Source organism: Cynara cardunculus (assembly GCF_001531365.2).
Source record: "Cynara cardunculus var. scolymus isolate 2C chromosome LG 6, CcrdV1, whole genome shotgun sequence".
NCBI classification, from domain to species: Eukaryota; Viridiplantae; Streptophyta; class Magnoliopsida; order Asterales; family Asteraceae; genus Cynara; species Cynara cardunculus.
The window spans coordinates 13,206,409-13,214,164 of NC_037533.1; positions in this window are offsets into that span (position 1 = coordinate 13,206,409).

The window sequence follows — 7,756 nt, forward strand, 5'->3', positions numbered from 1 at the left end:
TGGTTCTCACAGTTACCACAAACAACTCAGTTCTCCCTTGAATAGGCCCCTATATATATATATATATAACGGGTATGGGGAGGGGGGGGAATGCAATCCCCGTCCCCATCCCCGATCGAGGTAGGTGGACCGGGTTCCCCGATGGGTCGGGCCCTATTCTCATACCTAATAACTATTTATATTTAATAATCATTAGTTAATAAGTTATATATCAAAGTAAAATAATATAAAAACATATTAAAAAGTTAATTACAAAAATATTTAAAAAATGAAAATTTGCTCTTGGACATGAAGTTTATTAAATTGGCTATTGAAGAAATTAATTAGTAATTAAAAGATAGTGATTTTTATTTATCAAAGATGACCATGGTATAAAAAAAAACTCACCGATAGATGCTTATTTTCTCATGAATCAGTTCTGGAAATTATATTTTACTACTTATTTATCATTAACAAGTATTACAAGATATCAATTGTATCGACTTTCATCATGATTTAATTTTGAACAAAACATTTAAATATTAAACTAATCTTGAATTTCATCTAAACGTACACAACAAATATCTTGAAACTAGATATGGTTGGGGGAAAATCTCGTCCCTCTTTTGAACTAATTACAATTTTGGTTACCGTGGTTGTCATTTTATTTCACTTTTGGTCCCTTAAACTAACAGTTGTTAACAGGGTTCGTTAACTTAGGGGTTTTTTTGGTCTTTTTAAGTTTTTTTTTTAATTTCAATTAGAAAATTAAATAAATAAAGTATTATTATATTTATTTTTATAAAAAGTCAACGAAAACTCCCCGCTTCTCCTATTTCCCCGACAACTGTTTTCGAGCAACTTCCTCACCCTTCCCATCCACCTCTGACATAAATGTGTAGCAACCTTCATATCATATCTATATCCAATCAGGTTTGAAGGCTTCCTCCAACGACTTCCATCTCCATCTCCATCACCTCCACCCCTACTGTCACATCTCTAGAGGTCACAACTTGAAGATCTAGACCTTCTTCTCTCATCTCTTTCTCATATGCCCTTCACACCAGAGGCCACATATCGAATAGGTTCGATGGTTTAGTTTCCAAGTGGAGATTGGTGGTGAAGGATCATATTGTCTTGATGGATGGAGCGTAGAACGTGATTATTTGGTTGGAGTCTAACAACATAAATGTGGGTTTCAGAGGGTCTCCCAAACTGATTTTTTAAGAAATTGCAGAAAGTCTCAATATATTCACACACCTCATGTTTTCCTTTTAAGAGATAGACCTAGACAGCTCTAGTAAAATCATCAACAATGGTTAGAAAACATCTATACCCTTCTTTACTAGGAACATGATAAGGACCCCACACATCAAGATGAATGAGATCACCAAGACTTTTGGTTTTGTGAATACTAATGCCAAATTTTTCTCTTGTTTGTTTTGCCTTATGGCAAACTTCACAAGGACCACAAGAATCAATACTAATATTGAGCCTTTCTTTTAAAACCTGAAGCACTTGGTCAGCAGGGTGACCAAGGCGACTGTGCCATAACTGAGATGAAACAAAATGAACCATACCACAGTTATTAGAAGAGAGCAAGTTGGTAGTTTTAGAGTTTTGATCGAAGAAATAAAGTCTGCCATCCTCACAACCAGTCCCCACTATACTCATTTGACGACAGTCCTGAAAGTAACATTTGGATTAATCAAATCTTATGAAGACCTTATTATCTCTAGCTAATTTATGCCCAGATAAAAGGTTCACATTGAATTCAGGAACAACAAGAATGTCAAACAAAGTAACATTACTGGACAGTTTCAGATTACCAATTTTATTTATTTTCGCCTTAGTCCCATTAGGATGACAAACTTTAAGATTCAAATCCGAAACATCAACAATATTTTCCAAATTTAGAGAACTACTAGTAATGTGTTGGTTAGCTCCTGAATCTATAATCCACCCAGAACGAGAATTTTAAAACATACCTGCCATATTGGCAAAAGCTTCATCAAGATTTGGTTTTTGATCAATTAGACTCAAAAATTTAGCAACCTGTTCTTCTGAAAAAGTAAAGGATGGCTTAGAAGTAACAGACTCAGAAGAGATAACATTTCCAGCTGTAGGTCTAAAATTAGGACCTTGAGTCTTAAAATTTTGATTTAGAGGTTTAGCCCGATTTTGAAAATCTTTTGGACATCCTATCAATTTAAAACATCTTTCAATAGTGTGACCTGTATTTCCACAACATTTGCAAACCAGGCTTGCTGGTGGTTTTCCAAATTTATGTTTATTTTCAAAACCTTTGCTCAAAAAAGCAGTATTCTGAGTTTTAACACGGTTTTGGCTAACATTAATACCTCTATGAGACTCTTCCCTATATACTAAAGAGAAAGCAGTTTTGACAGAGGGAAGAGGGTCTCTGGTTAAAATACTTCTTCTAATGGGTTGGTAAATGTCATCAAGACCCATAAGAAACTACATCAATTTTATCAGTTGACTATGAAGAGAAAAATCATGAGACACCTTGCAAGAACAGGAAGGAAGTTTAACCAGGGCGTCAAAATGTTTCCAAAGGGAATTAAGCTTGTGATAGTACTCGGAAACAGACATATTATTTTGACTCAAAGAATTAATTTTTTGGTACAAGTTGAAAGTTACAGACCCATCCACTTTATCGTAAGTTTCCTTTAATTCCTCCCAAACTTGGGAGAATTCTTTTGAAAAAACTTGACCAAGGAACAAATCCTCGGTCATAGAGCTCAATATCCATGAGAGAACAAACCACAAGGGTGGTGCCTGATTGGTTTGAGTTTGGCTCCAAAGGTCAAAAGTACCAGGAGGTTCCAGGTTCAAATCCAAGGAGGAATAAAAATCCCCTTGTGGCCATGGAGGTTCAAATGCGGTGACTCCGGGCTATCTGCAAAGCAGGTGGTCGCCCTGGAATTACTCGGCTCGCATAGCGGGTTGGATATCCAGGTTAATCAAAAAAAATATCCATGAGAGAACAATGTAATTACAACGATCCCACTGTTTCTCAAGAACGGGGTCATCAACAGGACGCGGACAGGAACCATCTATGAAGCCAATTTTATTTTTAGTTTTAAGAGCCAAGATCATAGCATAAGACCAAACCTTATAGTTTTCAGTCCCACTTAGTTTAAAGGACAAAATGGAACCTCCACCAGTGTTGCTGGGATGTAAATATAGTGGATCCCCAAAGTCCAATTTTGTGACCTTGGAGTCCACCACAGTCCCAGCTTCACCCTTTGAAGATGCCATACAAACCAAAAAAAACACACAAAAGGAATCTGAAATGCTTAAAGCCAAGATTCCTAAAACACTGATAATTGTGCTAGGTCAAGCCAACAAGACAGATTCCTTAAAAGAAAAAAGAAGGGAATAGAAAACAGGAACAACAAACAAGGCAACCCTACCACAAAAATAGCAACAGCAATAATAGCAAACTCACCACAGAATCCTTTAACGAGGTTAAAGGAAAAGCACACAAAACAACCACCTGTTATGGCAAGAGCAGAATACTCACAGCAGCTTTCTTTTAACAAAGAGTTAAAAGAAAGGACAACACAAAAAATATCACAGAACAAGGAATATTACAGAACAGAAGGAGAACCAAGATCCACCTAAACAAATGAAACGAGTTAAAATAACAATAACATGCCAGATCGAGAAAGACTCAGATCTTGACCACAGAAAAATATTCCTATGATGAATCATAAAAGAGTATATAGAATAGACTGAATGAGAAACAAACGGTAACAAAATGCCAGATCTAGAACAACATGTTCTAACACAGATCTTGACTTAACCAGAAACATATCACATTCTTAACATTCATGAAAGAGTCAAGAAAATACACTTCACGAAAAGGGGACCATACTAGATCCGGAGGATCAAACGACGGTACAACCCCAACGATCATATTAAGAAATCTCCACACGAAGATATACATAAATTTTTCCAGATTAACAAGATATACAAGCATTATAACAGATCTTATGATGAAAAATAACATTTAGAGAGCATAATATGTATTTAACATGACAATAACGAAGAAAACAGATCTGGAATGTGAAGGGACACAGATCTTAAAGAAGATCTGGAGTAAATGCTAGGGGTGTTCAAAAAAACCGTTGGACCGCTCAAACCGGCCGAACCAAGTCAAACCGGACTGTTTTTGGCGGTTTGAGCGATCTGGCGGTCCGGTCTGGTTTGGAAAATAGCAAAACCGGATGGTCCGGTCCGGTCTACGGTCTGGAACATTTTTTGGGCGGTTTGGACCAAACCGACCGCCAAATACATACATACATACATACACACACACACACACACACTATATATATATATATTAGTATTAGCAAGCCCAACTTTTTTAACTTATTGACTATGACCCAAATATATCCCTAAGCCTAACATCGAACATAATCAAAATCGACGCCTAAAACCATTAACCATTGAACATATCGACACATTTGATATTGATGTTCTCTTAATTTTGAAATCCCTCAAGAACTCCATCAATCTATCAATATTTCTAATCCATCCTTTGATTTCGGCGCATATCATCAAGACATTAATCAAATGATTCAACCAACTTAGATTTGGTTTCTATTTTGTTTGGTCAAGAACTCAAGACTCAAGAATTGAACCATTGAAGGTTGTGAAGTCCTGGATTTTGTTACTCAATACTCACTGTGGAGTTGTAACTTTGTTAATTTGTTTGTTTTCTAATATACTTTGACTTCGTAGCTGCTTAATTATTAAATTTATTTGTTTAGATATTTTGTTTTCTTAAAATGGATATTTAATCTAAAATTCTAAATTATATATGTTTTTTAAGTTTAATATTTAAAGTCCATTAAAGGCACAAACCGCCTATACCGGTTAGACCAGACCGCCTTTTCCTGGTCTGGTTTGACCGGTCTGGGCACTTGACGTCAAACCGCTCGGTTTGAAAATTTTATAAACCGCCATTACGGTTTGGTTTGTGGTCTGAGGGGTTAAACCGCCCAAACCGAATCGCGAACACCCTAGTAAATGCACACAGATCTTGAAAAATGTACTCGTGAATACAGATTATGAAAAAATAGATCTGGAAGTAAATGGACGTAGATCTTAAAATAAGATCTGGAATAAGGGACACAGATCTAAACAAGAACATATAAGATAAGAAGGCGATAACAACAGATCTCGAAGAGGGACCTATTTGGATCTATAGGATCTAGGTACAACCTGATCGATCATTTCAAAGAAACAGAAACAGAATCGTCGCACAAGGATATCTTAGAGAGATCTGATATCAAGATGTAGAAAAACATCGAGAACACACCAGAATCTCGTCCAATCATCTATCCAAATCAATATAAGCGATTAAACAGTAAGAGAGACGAAGGAATACATACCTTAAGCTCTGATACCATGTTCGCACCAAGAATATTTGAACATTTATTTTATAAAATGTATTGAAATAAAGAGAAGTACATAATACAACTTACTTGATAAGAAGATCTATCGTTAATCTTACAACAATCTATGAATCTGATTCTAGAATATGAACGAAGAACAACGAGAGCAAAACAATAGAGCGAGAAATCTTGTTAAAGCATCTAGAAAATTATGAGATGATATGAGTTGGAACGGCTGAAAACTTCTTTATATATGAATGTTCTTTTGACAAGTCTGCCCCTTCAGGTTTAGAAGAATTACTTCGCTGCCCTTATTCTTTTGCTAGATGTGAGGCGCAGTCCTCCTCATTTGAATAACAGCAACACTTTCGTAACTTGACATATTCTACCCAAATCTGTTAATATTATAACAAACAAGGACATAAGTCAAGTTAGATACAAAGTCAAGATTGTAGAATATAACAACATTTTAACAATTTCTGAGGACGAGAGTAGCATTCAAGTGGTGTCTCTAGGACGACTTCATGAAGTTTGGTTCATAGGTCGAACTCTAGTTACACATATGGGGCTTTGAAAATAGTTTGTTTCAATGTGGATCTGGTTATGATTTAGATTCGTTTTTTGTTACGGTTTTTCTAATTTGTTGTTTAGGTTATCGGAGAAGATGGTTGGTAGGGGATGGGTCGTCGGTAGGGTGAGGGTACAATCAGAAGGGGGTGGGGGTCTTAAAGAAGTCAATCTTTAATAAATTAAATTAACAAAAAGACAAAAACAAAGTTAAAATGCCAAAATACCCTTAAAAGAAATACTACAAAGACAAAAATGTCCTCTTTGTTCATGGACCTATTTAACAGAAGTTAGTCTCAGAGACCAAAAATGAAACAAAACGGCAACTACATTAACCAAAATTATGTAACACTTGTGAATTTCAGACTTATGTATATGTTTAATTCTTTATCAAAAGGTATTTAACTTGATAATCAATGAGGGTTCCTACACAGATAGAGATTTGAACTAGGCTTGAAGGATGCAGAAAACGACGAAATCGAACGAGAAAGGAGCTGGCAACTTGGTGCACGACCCATGTCACAGCCCAAGTCCCGTGGCCTACTTTTTTGGTAGGCTGTGTTCTTGGGCAACTTGCCACCCGGCCTAAGTGGCGGACAAGGTTGTGTAGACATGCTTTTCTTTACAAATACCCGATCTTTTAAGGGGTTTTCTTCATTTTACTATATCTCTTTCATTTCCCACCTATTTGGTGTGATTTTGGAGGATATAGTTTCGGTTTTGGAAGCTATTTAAGACGGGATGAAAGAGGGTTAAGATTTCTTGATGGTTCAAGAGTGTTTGGGAAAGCTAACCTTCTCATCTCGCCACTCTAAAAACTAGAGTTTTATGTGTTCTTCATTCCCTCTCTTCTTCTCTCATCTTTGTCTTAGGTTTTGGGTTACTTGAAGTGAAATATATCTTTTACGAAGTTTTGGAGGATTTCTGATCCGTTGCTAAACGCTACTTTATTTTAACATCAAGCATCTCTCTTTAACACACTAAAATGGTAAAACCGAACAACATTGATGCGTTTTTTATATGTCGATAGGTTCGGAACACTTTGGAGCCAAAAAAAAGGGACAAAAAGAGGATTTTTGACAGCTTTGCAAGGCTATGGTATTTCAAGAATATCTCACTCGTCCGAGCTCGGGTTTAAGTGATTCAAGATGATCTGGAAAGATATCAAACAACCTTACAACTTTTAAGTTTTGAGTTTCTGCAGATTCGGACTGCAACAAAGACAAAATTGACATCAAAGACGGAAAAAAGCTGCTGGACAGCAGCTGAAAAGAGCAACTCTACGTTCTTTTTAGATTTGAAAAGATAACAATAAAAAGGGGAAGGTAATCTCCATGGAATTCACAGAAACAAAATCGAGGAAAAAAGAAGAGGATCTGGTGGATTTTAAGAGAGAAAAAGGGGAGGAGGTGGACGACTGAAAACATACGTAACAGACATTCGATCACCAAAACAGAGGGGCTTTCGAGTGGTTCTATACGCATAGAAAAAAGGGGCTGTTGGGGCGTTATTAACAGAACCGTAAGGGGCTGCTGGAGGCTCGAGGGGGGCTGTTTTGACAACACCAAAAGCATCAACGAACAAAGATTTGCTGCTGCGTTTCTTATAACGAACAAGAGTTTGCTGGGTTATGATTTGGTAACGTTGATCAAGAGCGGGCAACAGGAGGTAGTCAAAACAAAGGTAATTTTTTGATGAGATTATTCTTCGTTGGTTTTGCATATTGATGAGATTTTTGGTAGTGACATTCAAACATTGTATTGGTGATATTTGGGTTACAGAAG